Consider the following 17,975-nt stretch of genomic DNA (forward strand, 5'->3'; position numbering starts at 1 on the left):
CAGGGAGAGATTAAGAAGACTGGGACTTTATTCATTGGAACGTAGACGATTGAGAAGGGACTTGATAGAGGAATTATGAAAGGAATAGATAGTCTAGACATAAACAGACTCTTTCCCCTGAGGGCAGGGGAGGTTGGAACAAGAGGCCATGAGTTAAGGGTAAGGGGGCAAAACTTTAGGAAAAATATTAGAGGTGGCGTTTCACTCAGCAAGTGGTGGCAGAATGCAATGATCTTCTGAATGAGATAGTAGCGGCAGGGTCCCTTCTGTCATTTAAGAGAAGGTTAGATGTGTACACGGAGGTGAGGGGGTTGGCGGGTTATTGGCGAAGAGCAGGAGGGTTGAACTAGCGGAGTTCTAGTGAACCGGTGCAGACTTGAAGGGCCGACATGGCCTGTTTCTGCTCTGTAAATGGTTATATGGTTATCTGTCCTCTGGTTTGTATCTCACCTACCCTCAGTGGAAAAAAGCCTATCGATATTTACTCTGTTTATACCCTCATGTTGCTCCAGGACAGTAGTTTTGAATCTTTTTCTTTCCACTCACCACTTTAAATAATCCCTATGCCATCTGTGCTCTGTGATTAGTAAGGGATTGCTTAAGGTGATATGTGAGTGGGAAGGGAAGGTTGAGAATCACTGCTCTAGACTGAATTGTTCCTGAAATATTTTGCTTGTGAAAAATTGTCATTTGCCCATTTCCTTTGCAGTTATGAAATTGTGCACATAACAAGTCAATTAAGTATGATTAAAACAGTGGTTTCCAAACTTTTTCTTCCTATCAACATACCACCTTAAGCAATCCCTTACTAATCACGGAGCACCTATGCCATAGGGAATACTTAAAGTGGTATATTAGTGGAAAGAAAAAGGTTGAGAACCACTGCTTTAGGGAATAAAGTCTTAGCCTGTTTAACCTTCTCCTGTAACTCAGTTCCTGAAGTCCGGGCAACATCCAAGTAAATCTCTGCACTTTTTCTGTCTTATTGATATCTTTGCTGTAGTTAGGTGACCAAAACTGCACACAATACTTCAAATTTGGCTTCACCAATGACTTGTACAAGTTGCCATAACATCCAATTCCTATACTCAATACTTTAATTTATGAAGGCCAATGTGTCAAAACTTCTCTTTACAACCCTATCCACTTATGATGCCACTTTCAGGGAATTATGTATCTGTATTTGCAGGTCCCTTTGTTCTACCACACTCCTTCATGCCCTACTATGAGCATGGTCATAACTTTCCTTTCCTCAGCTCCACCCATATAGCCTCAGTAGATGATCCCTCTGGTCTGTCCAGCTTGAGCACAGCTGTGATATTTTCCCTGATGAGTTATGCTACTTCTCCCCCTTTTATTTCCCCCATTCTATCATGTCTAATGCAACAGAAGCCTGGAACTCTGAGCTGGTAGTCCTGCCCCTCCTGCAACCAATGATGGCCACAATGTCATATTTCCATGTGCCGGTCCATACTCTAAGCTCCTCTGTTTTTCCAACAATACTCCTTGCATTGAAATAGATGCACCTGAAAATATTTCCACCACATTCAACCTATTGACTTCTAATGTTACATGCAATTTTCAAATCATCTGTCTGCTCTGGCACTCTGGTTCCCATCCCCCTGCAAATCTAGTTTAAACCCCCCCCCCCCCCCCCCGGAACAGCAGTAACAAATCTTTCCATAAGGATATTAGTTCCCCTCCAGTTCAGGTGCAAACAATCCCATTGGAGCAGGTCCCACCTTCCCTGAAAGAGAGCCTAATGATCCAGAAACCTGAACCCCTCCCTATGCACTATGTCCTTAGCCATGAGTTAAGGTGCATACCCTCCTATTTCTAACCTCACGTGGCAAGGATTGATTTAAATTAAACATACAGCACTGTAACAGGCCAATTTGGTCCTTTAAGTCCACGTCGCTCAAATTACACCCCATTAACCTACACCCTGGTACGTTTTGAACCCTGCAGATCATATCCTTCAAGCTAGCTCCTACTCCCTGAACTCTTCTTTCAGAATCTCCTCACTCTTCCTCCCCACATCTTTAGTCCCTACATGGTCCACAACATCTGGCTGCTCACTCTCTCTCCTATGATGCTGTGAACTCGATCTGAAATATCTCAGACCCTGGCACCAAGGAGGCAACAAGAGGAATAAGCAGGCAAATTATTATTTGGATGGGGAGAAAATCCAAAATTTGGAAGTGCAAAGGGACTTGGTGGTCCAAGTGCAGGATAACCCTAAGGTTAACCACCAAGACGGATTGGCAGTAAAGAAATCAAATGCTATGTTGACATTCATTTCAAAAGGAATAGTGTATAAGAGTAAAGGCATGTTGATGAGGTTCTATGGAGCACTGGTGAGACTTCATTTGGAGTACTCTGTGCAGTTTTAGGCCCCTTATCTTAGAAGGGATGTAATAATGTTGGAGAGAGTACAGAGAAGATTTACTAGGATGATTCCTGCAAAGGAAGGGCTAACATATGAGGAGCATTTATCAGCTCTTGGACTGTATTCATTGGAGTATAGAGGAATGAGAGGGGATCTCATAGAAACATTTCAGATACTAAAAGAAATGGACAGAGTAGATGTGAATGTTTCCCTTGGTGAATGAGTCCAGGACAAGTAGGCACAGCCTTAGAATTAGAAAGTACCCATTTAAAACAGAGATGAGGATAAATTGTTTTAGCCAGAGGGTCGTGGACTTTTGGAATCCGTTGCCATCTACAGCTGTGGAGACACAATCATTGGGGGAGTGTAAGGGAGTGATTGATAGGTATCTAATTAGTCAAGGTATCAAAGGATATGGGGAAAAGGTTGGAACTAGATGTGAGAAGAGTTTAGCTCAGGGTGGATTTATGGAGTAGACTCGATGGAGCGAATGGCCTACTTCTGTTCCTTTATTGTGTGATCTTGTGATCTGGGATACTTGATCCCTTCCAAAGAACCTCTTATCTGTTCATAGATAACAGGTAATGGGTAATGCGGCCATTAATTATTTGCAGTAAATATATCACATCACAGTCATTATTTTGCCCTGCTTCCTAAATTCATGTTTACCTGGTAATTAGAGGACTGCCAGTACCAGCTCTATTAGGATAGAATCCAAACTGTCCATTGCACATCTCCACTGCTTCCACCATCTTCTCAGAGTACCAATCTTCTCCGTAACCAACGTTAGGAACCGCCACGATCATTTTCCATCAACACATACTCCTCATACAAGCCTAACCCCCTTTTATTACCAAATGAATCCTTGACCCCAACTCAATTGCCTTTCTGGTCCTCCAAATATACACAATAAAATGTATCTTCCAATATTATTAATGGACACCAAATTCCAACTACATCCACACTCACACCACACAATAAGTGCCATCTAGGGAAGAAAATTTGCAAATGTTAGATCACACACCACCATATTCAAGGACAATTTCTTTCCTGCTTTTATCCTAAATGAAACTCACAAGAGTAAAACTATGTTGCATTTGCTCTAATCCAACTGATTGTTCTCTGTATCTTTACAATTCTGTACCATGTTTTTCTTGCTGTACTACATATAACGTGTCAGCTGGACTACTCACAAAACAAATTTTATCACTGTGCCATGGTATATGTGACTATAAGCTTGAACATGAACTTAAGCACCTTTCAGGCACAGTTAGATTTCTAACTACTGTAGTTTTTAAACAATGCAATGATGACGTCTGCTCAGATCTAATTGTGAAATATGATTCTTCAACCCTAATTTTCCCACATTTTTGATATTTTGGATTAATATTAATTAAATTGTGACCATTAATTACTTGCATTATATATGTCATAATGTAGTGACTATTTTTCCCTACATCTTAAATTCATTTTTTCAATGATTTCATGCAGAATGCAACAAATGGCATTTACAATGTTGCTGGAAGTGAAATAAGAAACTGAAAATAAATTTCTGTCCTACTATTTGACCAAATAAAATAGTTCAAACTTAATAAAATGAGAAGATGTCAAAGTCATTTTGATTTTAATGCACTTGCTATTTAATCACTCGGGCATGTTTCATGTTTTCTAATTGTTTCAACAATAATTGAACACAAAAGATCAAGTACTACATTCATCTCCTTTTCGCCACCAAGAACAGAATAGTTCTATTCAGATTGCAACTTTCTCTTAATCTTTGAAGAATTCCACAATCATTCCCATCAATCTTTATCATCAAGCAAAACTGAAAGATCATCAATTTTGTGTGAACCAATAAAATGATTTATAATCTTGCAGCAGAATTCCTGTCATCAATGTTGGGGAATTACTTGGAACAAATCTTTGAAAATTCGATTATTATAAATGCAGAAATATCTTGTAGTATATCTTTACCTATAACTGTATCAACATTACCAGGTCCATAAAAATAAAATTAAAGATATAACAACCTTTAATAAAATAGTAAAAATTCAAAATTTGCATTTGATCAACACTCATATTTGAAGTTATAAAAACCTCTACTTTAAGAGTTCAATTTATAAAGAATGATTTCAAATAGAGTTCTAATTCTTGCTTATTTATATTTTACACTGTTTGTTCAAAGATGGATTATTTATGTCACGGTGAGCTTAGCAGTTAGTGCAACACGATTTCAATGCCAGCGACCCAGTTTCAAATACAGCGCTGTCCAGGGTTTGTATGTTCAGCCCATGTCTACATGAGTTTCCTCTTCATGCTCTGGATTTCTCTGACCCTCTGAAAATCAACAGGCTTTGTAAATTAATTGGTGTACTTAGGAGGCATGGGGGTCATGGGCCAGAAGGCGCTGTAACTATGTAGTGCCTGTAAATCAAAATAAAAAATTATTGAATCCATGAGGAAGATGACCAACTAAAGATCAAGCCACAGAGTACAGCATGGTCAACTTAAGATGCATTTGGCTACAATATCACTCCATACTAGTCTGGGACAGGAATACTTTGTTCCCTGAGCATATATGCCTACTATTTAATCGAATTTTCAGAGCCTCCAATTGCAGGTTGCAGTGTAACAATCTTTGTCGAAGGCAAAGGAGCATCAAACGCCACTTATATTCTAAGGAATATAATCAAAAGGTCAATAGAAGTACAACAAGACCAATATTTTGGTTTAATTGACTACACAAAAGCCTTTGACAGTGTGAAACACCAAGTCATCATCAAAACACTTAAAGATGTTAATATCATTGAAAAAGATTTAAGAATAATCAGGAATATCTACTGGCAACAAAGTGCAGCCATGTGGATAGACAATGAGATTAGTGAATATCAGCCAATAAAGTGAGGAATCAGACAGAGTTGTGTTCTATCACCAGACTTGTTCTCCCTGTACAGTGACAACATCATGAGAACCATATAACACCTACATGGAATAAGTATGGACACAATATCAACAGCCTCTGCAAGCAGTGAAGTAAATTTACAGAAATTAGTATCTCCCATCAACACAGAGAGCGAAAGACTTGGCCTAACTTTAAACAAAAAGAAACCTGGTAATATCCAAGAAACCTGACATTCCAAATTGTAGGATTGTATTGGGAAATGACCGATACGGGCAGAGAGTTGGAGGCGGCGGCCCCAGTCCAGGCACAGGGAGAGCAGCAGCGGCCCCGGCCCCGGTCCGGGCAAAGGGTAGACGGCGGCGGCCCCGATACGGGCAGGAGCAAGGGGGAGACGGCGGCCCCGGCCTCGGTCGAGTGAGGCAGGCAGAGGCCCCGGTCCGGACAGGGAGTGGGAGGCGGCTGCCCCAGTCCGGGCACAGGGAGAGCAGCAGCGGCCCCGGCCCCGGTCCGGGCAAAGGGTAGACGGTGGCGGCCCCGATCCGGGCAGGAGCAAGGGGGAGACGGCGGCCCCGGCCTCGGTCGAGTGGGGCAGGCGAAGGCCCCGATCCGGGCAGAGAGTGGGAGGCGGCGGCCCCAATCCAGGCACAGGGTGAACTGCGGCGGCCTCGGCCCCGGTCCGGGCAGTATGGACCGACCTAGGAGGGGAGGCAGGCCCCTCCAGCCCGGGTAAGAAACCTGCATAGGAGAAGGCCACTCCGATATAAAACCTACGACCCAAGGACCTCGCTGCCACGTCCCAGCTTGCTTGGCCACGGCACACGAACCATGGGTGTAAAGGGTGGGGCCAGTACTGCGCGCACTGCACTCCACCTAAAAGCTCCTTTGCGCAGGCCCGAGGACAGGTCCACGTCCTCCCCCTCCACGTCCTACCCCTCCACGTTCTCCCCCTCAAAAGATGCTCACAAACTCAAGCTAGCATGCTGGAACATCAGAACCATGCTAGACAAGGCTGACAGCCACCGACCTGAACGTCGGTCTGCCCTCATTGCACATGAACTCCTCAGACTTGACATCGACATAGCCGCTCTCAGTGAAGTCCGCCTGGCAGATGTAGGCAGCCTCCAAGAACGCGGCGCGGGCTACACACTCTACTGGTCTGGCAAGCCTTCGGATGAACGACGCCTATCTGGTGTAGGCTTCATGGTCAAGAGCTTCATTGCCTCCAAACTCGAAAACCTTCCGACAGGCCACTCGGACCGAATCATGTCCATGCGACTCCCACTTCAAAACAAGCATCACATCACCCTCATCAGTGTCTATGCTCCAACCCTCCAAGCGGAACCAGCAGAAAAGAACAAGTTCTACACCGACCTGCGCAACCTCATCCAACGTACCCCTACAGCCGACAAGGTTGTCATCCTGGGCGACTTCAACGCTCGTGTCGGCAAAGACTCAGAAACCTGGCCAGGAATCCTGGGCAAGCATGGCGTCGGCAAGTGCAACGACAATGGGCGCCTCCTGTTGGAGCTCTGCGCAGAACAGCGACTTGTCATTACAAACACCCTTTTTCAGCAGAGGGACAGCCTTAAGACCACCTGGATGCATCCCCGATCCAAACACTGGCACCTCCTGGACTACATCCTGGTGCGAGAAAGTGACAAACAAGATGTGCTCCACACCAGGGTCATGCCTAGCGCGGAATGCCACACTGACCACCGGCTGGTTCGCTGCAAGCTCAACCTTCACTTCAAGCCAAAGCCCAGGAACAATAAAGCCCCCAGAAAGAGGTTCAATGTTGGAAACCTGCAGTCAGACGAAGCGAGAGGAAACTTCCAGGCAAACCTCAAAGCAAAGCTCGACGTTGCAACCCGCCTCACGGACCCGTCCCCTGAAACCCTCTGGGATCAGTTGAAGACTACCATACTGCAATCCACTGAAGAGGTACTGGGCTTCTCCTCCAGGAAAAACAAGGACTGGTTTGACGAAAACAGCCAGGAAATCCAGGAGCTGCTGGCAAAGAAGCGAGCTGCCCACCAGGCTCACCTTACAAAGCCGTCCTGTCCAGAGAAGAAACAAGCCTTCCGTCGCGCATGCAGCCATCTTCAGCGCAAATTCTGGGAGATCCAAAATGAGTGGTGGACTAGCCTCGCCAAACGAACACAGCTCAGCGCGGACATTGGCGACTTCAGGGGTTTCTACGAGGCTCTAAAGGCTGTGTACGGCCCCTCACCCCAAGTCCAAAGCCCGCTGCGCAGCTCAGACGGCAAAGTCCTCCTCAGCGACAAGATCTCCATCCTCAACCGATGGTCAGAACACTTCCAATCTCTTTTCAGTGCCAACCGCTCAGTCCAAGATTCCGCCCTGCTCCAGCTCCCTCAACAGCCCCTAAGGCTAGAGCTGGATGAGGTTCCCACCCTGGATGAGACATATAAGGCAATCGAACAACTGAAAAGTGGCAAAGCAGCAGGTATGGATGGAATCGCCCCAGAAGTCTGGAAGGCTGGCGGCAAAACTCTGCATGCCAAACTGCATGAGTTTTTCAAGCTTTGTTGGGACCAAGGTAAACTGCCTCAGGATCTTCGTGATGCCACCATAATCACCCTGTACAAAAACAAAGGCGAGAAATCAGACTGCTCAAACTACAGGGGAATCACGTTGCTCTCCATTGCAGGCAAAATCTTCGCTAGGATTCTACTAAATAGAATAATACCTAGTGTCGCCGAGAATATTCTCCCAGAATCACAGTGCGGCTTTCGCGCAAACAGAGGAACCACTGACATGGTCTTTGCCCTCAGACAGCTCCAAGAAAAGTGCAGAGAACAAAACAAAGGACTCTACATCACCTTTGTTGACCTCACCAAAGCCTTCGACACCGTGAGCAGGAAAGGGCTTTGGCAAATACTAGAGCGCATCGGATGTCCCCCAAAGTTCCTCAACATGATTATCCAACTGCACGAAAACCAACAAGGTCGGGTCAGATACAGCAATGAGCTCTCTGAACCCTTCTCCATTAACAATGGCGTGAAGCAAGGCTGTGTTCTCGCACCAACCCTCTTTTCAATATTCTTCAGCATGATGCTGAACCAAGTCATGAAAGACCCCAACAATGAAGACGCTGTTTACATCCGGTACCGCACGGATGGCAGTCTCTTCAATCTGAGGCGCCTGCAAGCTCACACCAAGACACAAGAGAAACTTGTCCGTGAACTACTCTTTGCAGATGATGCCGCTTTAGTTGCCCATTCAGAGCCAGCTCTTCAGCGCTTGACGTCCTGCTTTGCAGAAACTGCCAAAATGTTTGGCCTGGAAGTCAGCCTGAAGAAAACTGAGGTCCTCCATCAGCCAGCTCCCCACCATGACTACCAGCCCCCCCACATCTCCATCGGGCACACAAAACTCAAAACGGTCAACCAGTTTACCTATCTCGGCTGCACCATTTCATCAGATGCAAGGATCGACAATGAGATAGACAACAGACTCGCCAAGGCAAATAGCGCCTTTGGAAGACTACACAAAAGAGTCTGGAACAACAACCAACTGAAAAACCTCACAAAGATAAGCGTATACAGAGCCGTTGTCATACCCACACTCCTGTTCGGCTCCGAATCATGGGTCCTCTACCGGCACCACCTACAGCTCCTAGAACGCTTCCACCAGCGTTGTCTCCGCTCCATCCTCAACATCCATTGGAGCGCTTACACCCCTAACGTCGAAGTACTCGAGATGGCAGAGGTCGACAGCATCGAGTCCACGCTGCTGAAGATCCAGCTGCGCTGGATGGGTCACGTCTCCAGAATGGAGGACCATCGCCTTCCCAAGATCGTGTTATATGGCGAGCTCTCCACTGGCCACCGTGACAGAGGTGCACCAAAGAAAAGGTACAAGGACTGCCTAAAGAAATCTCTTGGTGCCTGCCACATTGACCACCGCCAGTGGGCTGATAACGCCTCAAACCGTGCATCTTGGCGCCTCACAGTTTGGCGGGCAGCAACCTCCTTTGAAGAAGACCGCAGAGCCCACCTCACTGACAAAAGGCAAAGGAGGAAAAACCCAACACCCAACCCCAACCAACCAATTTTCCCTTGCAACCGCTGCAATCGTGTCTGCCTGTCCCGCATCGGACTTTTCAGCCACAAACGAGCCTGCAGCTGACGTGGACTTTTTACCCCCTCCATAAATCTTCGTCCGCGAAGCCAAGCCAAAGAAGATTGGGAAATGAAATCCTGAAACAAGTGCACAACTTCAAGTACCTTGGATCATGGGTAACATCTGATGGCAAATGCGAAATAGACATAAAAGCAAGAATAGGAATGGCATGAACAGCATTATAGAAATGAAAAACATCCTAACGTACAAGAAAATAGCAATTGACATCTGCCTTAGAACTCTCAGCTGCTACATTCTTCCTACATTGATGTGAGACTGTGAGTCATAGACCATCACAAATGGAATGGAAAAAAGAATCAATGCAGTAGAGACGTGGTTTATCAGAAGAATCCTATGCATATCATATATGGACAGGATAACAAATGGAGAAATTCTCCAAAGAAGGAAAACAAAACGTACATAACTTAAAAGAATCAGAAAACAATAATTGAAATTCTTTGGACACATCATTCGAAGAGATACATTAAAATATATAGTTACAACTGGAAATCTGGAAGGAAAAAAAAGCAGAGGTACACAGAGAATAAAAATGCTAGATGGATTAACATCATGGTAACACAAGGGAGGGAACAACTACAATTCAGAGGGTTAGAGACCGTAATGGATGGAGAGACGTGATCACCCACGTTGAACGGCAAGGCACCTGGACGAGTGTATCATTCGTTATTAAGTGAACTTTAATGACATTTTCTTGCTCTGTTCATTCAAGTGTATTTGTTTAAAGGAACAATTAATGGCCAGTGGTATTACAGGATCAAGTAACATTCCAGTATCAGCATTACCTCATAGTTCAGGAGACCCAGATTCAATTTTGACACATGGTGCTCCTTTTAACCATATGCATTTCTTCCATGTACTCAGGGTTTCTCCCACATCTCAATGGTTGGTTGGTTCATTAGCCACTGTAAACTGCCCCCTGTATGTGGATGAAAGAAGGAATTTGTTTTATTGGAGTGAATTGATGAAAATATGATAAGAAGAGGAAAAATAAGTTGACGTAGGATTAGTACTAATGGGTATTTCACAGTTAGAGCAGACTCAATCGGTCGATGGCCACACTTCTGTCTTGTATCTCTCAGTGACTCAAAATCAATATCTTTTGACTTTCTGCTTTTACTTATACCATTTAAAAAGAAGTCTGCAATTTCTGCAAAAATATTTGATTGATCAACTTGTTACCTGCAGCCTGCAAATAGCCAAATAGTGGTCCCATCCATTGCTCATCACATCACATGGTATGTGAAAATTGTTGGGCTCTGGACTGTACTTGAGTGGGGAAGTATGGGGATGCCCTCTTAAAAAACATATTTGTGTCTTAGTTCTGAAACAATGAGAAACAGATTGGCTTTTCTGATGACCTAGTGAATGCAGGAAGCAGGCAGATGTAAAACAAACTTTAAATATCATGGGCTCTTCGTTCTGTAAAAGGCTCGTTAATCAGTGGGGTAATTAATCTTCTCAGTGTGAGCCCATTGCTGTAAAATTATATTTCATACCAATTGAAAAGCATTGAAGACAAAAGAACCAGCCTTTGCATGGATAGTATACTCAGATCCCTTTCTTCTAGTCTCCCATTGTGGAATTACCTCATGGGTCCATTCTACATGTTGCCTTTGGTGGACTTGGGTCCTGTGAAGTTGAAGTGGGGAAGTGGAGTTGGAGTGAGTACTGGGGGAGAAAAGGCAGATTTGGACATTGAGGAAAGAGTAGAGACAATCATGAGGTGGTCAATTTAGAAATCAATTATAAGTGGGGTTGGGACTGTTGAGATTGTTATTGAGTTGGGGAGGTTGGGGATTATAATCAAGGTTGGTAATGGAAATCTTTAACTCTTCATTTTATCTTTGCTTTTAAGAGTTTAAATATGTGATATTGATTTTGGAGAGTGTCTCAAAGAGAATGCCTACTTGTAATAATGAACAATGACCTTTTACCTCTATCACCTTTAGTCTTCATGTGACTCAGTCAGTCACCACAATCATCTGGGAGCAGCCAGAGCTCGGGAGAAGTGAAGTCTTCATTCTTTGATGCCTTCTACCTTGTCGGTATGTACTTCACTGATGAGTAGCAGGATTGCTCTGATGTAATTTTATCTGACATTTGATCACTTCAAAACTCCTAACAATTAAACGAAGTGATGTCACCCCTATTTCACTTTAACAAGGGCAGAACTGATAGGCTATGAGGCTGAGAATAGTGTTCAAGAATGACATCCAAAACATTATACATTTTAAAATTTGATTTAGAGGATTTTTCACAATAAGTCCCCTGCTCCTTTTCAATCTACCAATACTTGAGTGCATAATTCTTTTCAACAGTGATGTTCTAAAACATTTTTGAAGATAGAGACAACAAGTTTGATCACTGGTTTAATTTATATGTCAATCTACCAATGCAATTGAATCATCCATGTGTCCAATATATTATGAGGATTATTAGTCTCAATGCCTAGAACAATGATGCACATTCTGGATCATTGTCCTTTCAAGCAATATTAAAACTGGAGGCATGCAACCTTTTTATGATAAGTACCATCCTCCAAAGTTACTACCAAGTTAGTTGTACTTACCAGTGTTGGATGGGAGAAGAATAATTATCCATTGTGAGCATCTAGAATTACACCTTCTGTTGGCAAAATGTTTTGAGTTGCAGGATGATCTTTTCTCACTTCATTTTAAAGTTGGTTTGCAACTGAGACTCAACTGAAACTTCGACATGAACAAAAGGTACAGAACTGTACAATTGTCTCACTTTTAATTCATGTCTAGTTCTAATTCAAATGTCTTCAGTGAAATTTCTTGCAAAATGCAAACCTGTACACCTGGATAAAGATTTATATAATCAAAAGGAACAAACCTCGATACTGTCTTTGATCCTACCAACCAATGTGAAGTTGTCAGGGAAGGGTACTGCATGGAAATGTAAGGCAGCATCTTTCAAGTGCTTTGCTGATTGTTTCCCTTCTGACCACAACCTGATAGACATGTTTACTCTTTATTGTACATGTTGGCTTCCAATTGTACATGAAAAGCTGTAGCAGAAAGTCTGAGACACAGGAAGCAAAGGATAGTAAGGGATAGACTCCAGGTCAGTTTTGGCTCAAAAGCAGCTCTGTAAAGGCATTTATGTGTATGTGTATTTATGACTCAATGTGTAGATGTAATGGCAGTACTGAATGGAACAGGATCTCCTGCATTTGAAAGGAAAGTTACTTAAAGTTAATATAAAATTGAATTTTTCCATTAAAATTAATAGAGGCCATGGGTGCTAGGCAACACCAACTCTTTATATATGTGATCAATTACACCATCGCCCACTTAATCTTGACCACTAAAAGGAGCACTAAATGTTTGAGTGAAGGACTCAACCCCTAGTGTTGCCTGCTCTGCACAGTTAGACAACAATGTCATTGAACTTTTCCTGATGCATAAATTTACTTAAGCAAAGAATCTATCCATTTTATTTCTACTCAAAGATATCAACTCATATCAATTACTCTATTCAGTCTTTCCGCTGAACATCACATGGCTCCTTCTCTATTGGACAAAAGGACGTTTCATTTCTTTGAATAAGTTAGGCCCATGTCACACCAAAACCTAGTGTGGCCAGGGACAAAGCCAGTTGCACACCACAAAAGGAAGTGACATTGATTTCCAAGGTTGAAGACAAATGTGCTAATATGAATTTATCCACTTTATTGAGTGAAATAGAAAGGTAGAATGATAGAGAGTGGTAAGAGGCTGGGAAATATTGCTTTTTACACATGAACCAAGATGTGAGATAATGAAGGTGCAGCACACAATTGGAAAAGCAAAAGAGATGTCAGCCATTATAAAAAAGTGATTGGAGTACAATAATTTACTTCAGTTTATGTTCTGCCTTTGGTGAATGAGGGTGAAGCAATGAAGGAGCTTTGTAGTGCCATCCTTGAAGTCCAGATGTCCCACCCTAATGGTTACAAGATTGTAGCTGGTGACTTCAACCACACTAACCTGAAACTGTTCCACCACAGTTTCACAGCATGTCAACTTCACTACCAGAGGAGAGAACACCTTAGATTGAGTGTAAACCAAAGTCCCTTGTGTGTACAAGGATGTTCCTTACCCCCACCTTGGATACTTAGACCAAATATCCATCCTGCTAACCCCAGCATACAGACTGTGGGGAAAACGGACAAAGTCCGTTTTCTGGGAGATCAGGCCGAGGGGGGTTGGGGCCATTGGGGGTGGTTGAACCACAGCAGCACTACGGGACTGCTTTGAGACCATGGACTGGAGCTGTTTCAAGGAGGCAGACACCTATATCTGCCATGTAAACATCAAGAAGCTCAAAGGGTTTAGTGACAGGCTACATTAGCAAGTACATCAAGGATGTCACAGAGATCAAATGCTTCACAACGAGGGCTAACTCAAAACCCTGGTTGGACACAGAGGACCATGCATTTCTCAGGGTATGAGATGCAGTCTTCAGGGCAGAAGACAAGTTGGTAATAAGATCAGACAGGGCTGAGATTTCCCATGCAATCTGGAAGGTAAAGCATGTGTACACACAAAGGATTCATAGTCAGCTGTGTGGCTCCAGTGACACGAAGCATTTCTGGCAAGAGATTAGAACTATAGCAGACGACAAGACAAACTTGCGAGTCAACAATAGCGATGCTTCTCTTCCAAACAGACTGAACATCTACATACAGTTCGACGAGAACAAGCTGATGCCAAAGAAAGTTTCCTCACTCCATGATGAATGGGCTCCTTGCTGAGGTGAGGAGAATCCTATCCAGGGTGAACCTCTGCAAGGCAGCAGAACCAGACAAAATTCCTGGTTGGGTACTGAAGGACTATGCAGATCAACTAACGGAGGTCCTTATGGAAATCTTCAACATGTTTTTTCAGCAATCCATTATTCCCACAGGTTTTAAGACAGCCACCATCATCCCGGTACCAAAGATATCAACAGTGATGGGCCTCAATGAGTACTGCTCAGAGGCACTAATCTCCACCATTATGAAATGCTTTGAGTGTCTGATGATAGAACATATCAAACTGCATGTCCCAGAGACATTAGACCTATTTCAATTCACCCATAGAAGGAACCATTTCACTGATAATACTATACTTTATTCCTTCACTACATCCTCACACACCTGTAGAACAATGCTTCATACACCAAGGTGCTGTTCATTGATTTCAGCTCAGTGTTTAATACAATCATGCCCCAGAGGCTGGTGGAGAAGCTGTCCTTGATGGGACTCAACACCCCTCTTTGTAACAGGATTCTGGACTTCCTAATGGGTGACCAGTCTGTCCAGACTGACAGCAAGAATGTCGAGCACCACCAGGCTGAGCACTGGTGCACCTCTTGGTTGTGTGCTAAGCCAACTCCTGTTCACACTGCTGATGTATGACTGCAATGTCAGATCTGATTCCAAAAGCGTCATCAAATTTGCTGATGGCACAACAGTAGTTGGACATCATCAACAACAATGAATCACAATACAGAGAAAAGATGGAAAATCTTATGAAATAATGTGAGAGTAACAACCTAAGTCTCAACATGGACAGATGAAGAACATGATCACGGACTTCAGGAGAACCGGGGACAACCACCCTCCACCACATGTTAATAGCTCAGTAGTGGAGAAAGTAAAGACCACCAAATTCCTTGGAGTCCACTTAAGAAGTAACCTATCCTAGACACATAGCATCTCACCTGTCAGGAAGGTTCAACAGCAAATGCACTTCCTTAGTAGGCTGAAGCAGGCAAGGATACCGGCCACCATCCTGTCAACTTTATACAGGAGCTCTAGTGAGACCGTCCTGGCAGGCTGCATCACAGTATAAAGCATTGGATTGAAGGTTAATCCACAGAACCATAAAAGCAGCAGAGAGGTTACCTGAGGTCTCCCTTCCCTTCATCAATGTGATTTAATGGGATTATTGTTTAAAGAGAGCAGGCAAAATCTGTAAGGACACCTCCCATCCGGCCCCCTGCATTTCCCAGCATCTCCCATCGGGTAAATGATACAGAAGTATCGGAGCTAGATCCGCCAGGCTGAGGAATAGCTTCTTCCTATGGGCAGTGAGACTGCTAAATGACTGCTGAACTGGTAAAACAACTCCCCATGATTCTACCATTTAGTAATAATATGTATTTTTAATATATGTATCAAAAGCATAGAGTATATACAGGTTCTGTGAATATTTATCATGTGTCTGTATGTATGATATGTCTGTCTGTGTGTTTGCATTGTTTTTGCACTGCAGACTGGAGAACGCTCTTTTGTCAGGTTGTACTGTTGCAATCAGCTGATAAATAAATTTGAACCTGAACTTGAAGAGTTAAAAGGGTCTATCCTAGTCATGAAGAGTTTCTCAAGATCACGCTTGGAGAACCATGTTCTGTTTTTTTTTATCACCTTACCTTAGAAACAATAGTTGCCTTTAAAGGAATGCATTAGTTTCTGGAAATGAGGGATTGTTCTAAAAGAGGAGAGAAGGAACAACATTTAAGAAAACAAAAGAGAAGTCATCTCACAGAACCATATATTCTTAAAACCTTTCATAGTGTTAATAGTGGAGATATTTAACATTCATAGCAGAATCTAGAACTGGATGTCACAGTTTCAGAAGGTGGTCAAACATTTGGGACTGTGAGCAGATGTAAATTTTTTTTTGTTCAGATACCTCTTCTCCAGAATGTTCAGATATTGATTGAACTCAGTAGATTTTTCGGGATTATGAGAATCCCTATTTCTCCCAACCATATGGTGAAGTTGATATTAGATGATCAGTCATGAACTTATTGGAGAAGGGGAATGCTTGAAACATCAGGTGGTCAAGTCATGCTTATTATGTTATTACCATTTTGATGTAGTTGCTCTTGGATGAGATACATTTACATTATTTTAAACCAGCTTTAACCTATTAATCCCCAGTGTCCTTCATCCTGCAGTACCCTTTGATTAGAGGACACTTCCAATATGGTCTTTCCTCATCTGCAAACCTCTAAACAGTTGCAATTGGTTTTCATTGAGGTGGTCCTGTGTGGGCGACTGCTTTTGGATATTACTGGAGTTGGGCTAGAAAGAACCAATGCCAAGAGATATTACTGGAGGATGGATTTACTTTCAATCTGTTGAAGTGTCAATCAGCTTCCCTCACCCATTTGCTGGCACTGACCTAAATATTGGTCTGAATGTTGTGAGCACCAATGCTCCATATTCATTAAAAATAATGTGCATTATTTCACCAAGCACATAAACCAAAGCAATTTTTCTCCTTGTATATGTAATTGTGGGTAAAGTCCCATAGCCAATTAAAACAATACTTCACTTCAGAGGTTTCTATAAGAGCATTTAAGTAAACCACGTCTGAGAGCTTGAGTATTATTGAAAAGTTAGCAATTTTATTTTAGATCCTGAATTTTTTGTCTGACCACCCCAGCCTTGGACTAATTAGTTTTCTTGCTTTCGTAATGTAATCCCCAACACTGTCCAGTGTTGGACCTGGATGAATTTAATTTCCCCTTTTTGCTGCAGTCTACAGAGTAATCCTCAGTACTCAGTTCTCAGTTTCATGTTTCTCTGCAGAAAATATCCTTGTAACTCTTGAACCAATGATATTTTGCAAGTTTGACAGATTTTGATAATCTAATCCCAGACTAGCCAGAGAAAAACAGCCCAGTATACCGGAGCATATCAAAACTCATCGTATTCGCTTGCTTTGAACCATCAAAAACAGTGTGTGTCTCAGTCACACGCCTATCGATCTATTTTTATGAAAGTCATTGCAATTTTATTTTCTTGACCTAATTTCAAGTTTTCTTATGTGCACAAACTGTCATGCATTTGATTTAGCTTGCAGAATTGATTTATTCTGGTTCTATTTTTATTTCATTCATTTTTTGACTCCCAGTCATGTTCAATTCATTGCTGGTAGTGAAATTATCATGTGCTGATCAGTCATCATTACCAATTACCCACAGTCACTTAGAGGACCTGTAGAACAATGGGGTGGCCCTTGTGGTGAGGGTACCCAAAAACTGCACAGTGTGAGCTGCTCACTAATGCTCTTTAGTGATTGGGGTGGTGGGATGATATTGTGGGTGCAAATCAGTGTAAAATTTGGAATGAAAGAATTCAGTCAAATCACCAACAAACAGCAGATAAACTACTTTTTAGTGAGTGTAATTATCATCTAGTTCACTAGCAGAGAAAATCACAAAATGAATTGTCAAAGGATACAAGAAGATCTCGGTCAGTTTGAAATATGCGTGGAGAAATAACAGATGGAGTTTAATCTAAATGTGAGGTATTGCTCTTTGGGAGGTCAAATAAGAGGGATGTATACAGTGAATGGGAGGATCCATAAGAGTACTGATGTGTGGAGAGACCTGTGGGGTGCAGGTCCACAGCTCCCTGAAAGTGGTAACGTAGGGTTGCCGTCATCAGTTGGAGCACTGAGTAAAAGAGTTAGGAAGTCCGTTTACAGCTGCATAAAACTTTGGTTAAGCCACCTT

The sequence above is a fragment of the Narcine bancroftii genome, chromosome 4 (genome assembly GCF_036971445.1).
Source record: "Narcine bancroftii isolate sNarBan1 chromosome 4, sNarBan1.hap1, whole genome shotgun sequence".
Lineage (NCBI taxonomy): Eukaryota > Metazoa > Chordata > Chondrichthyes > Torpediniformes > Narcinidae > Narcine > Narcine bancroftii.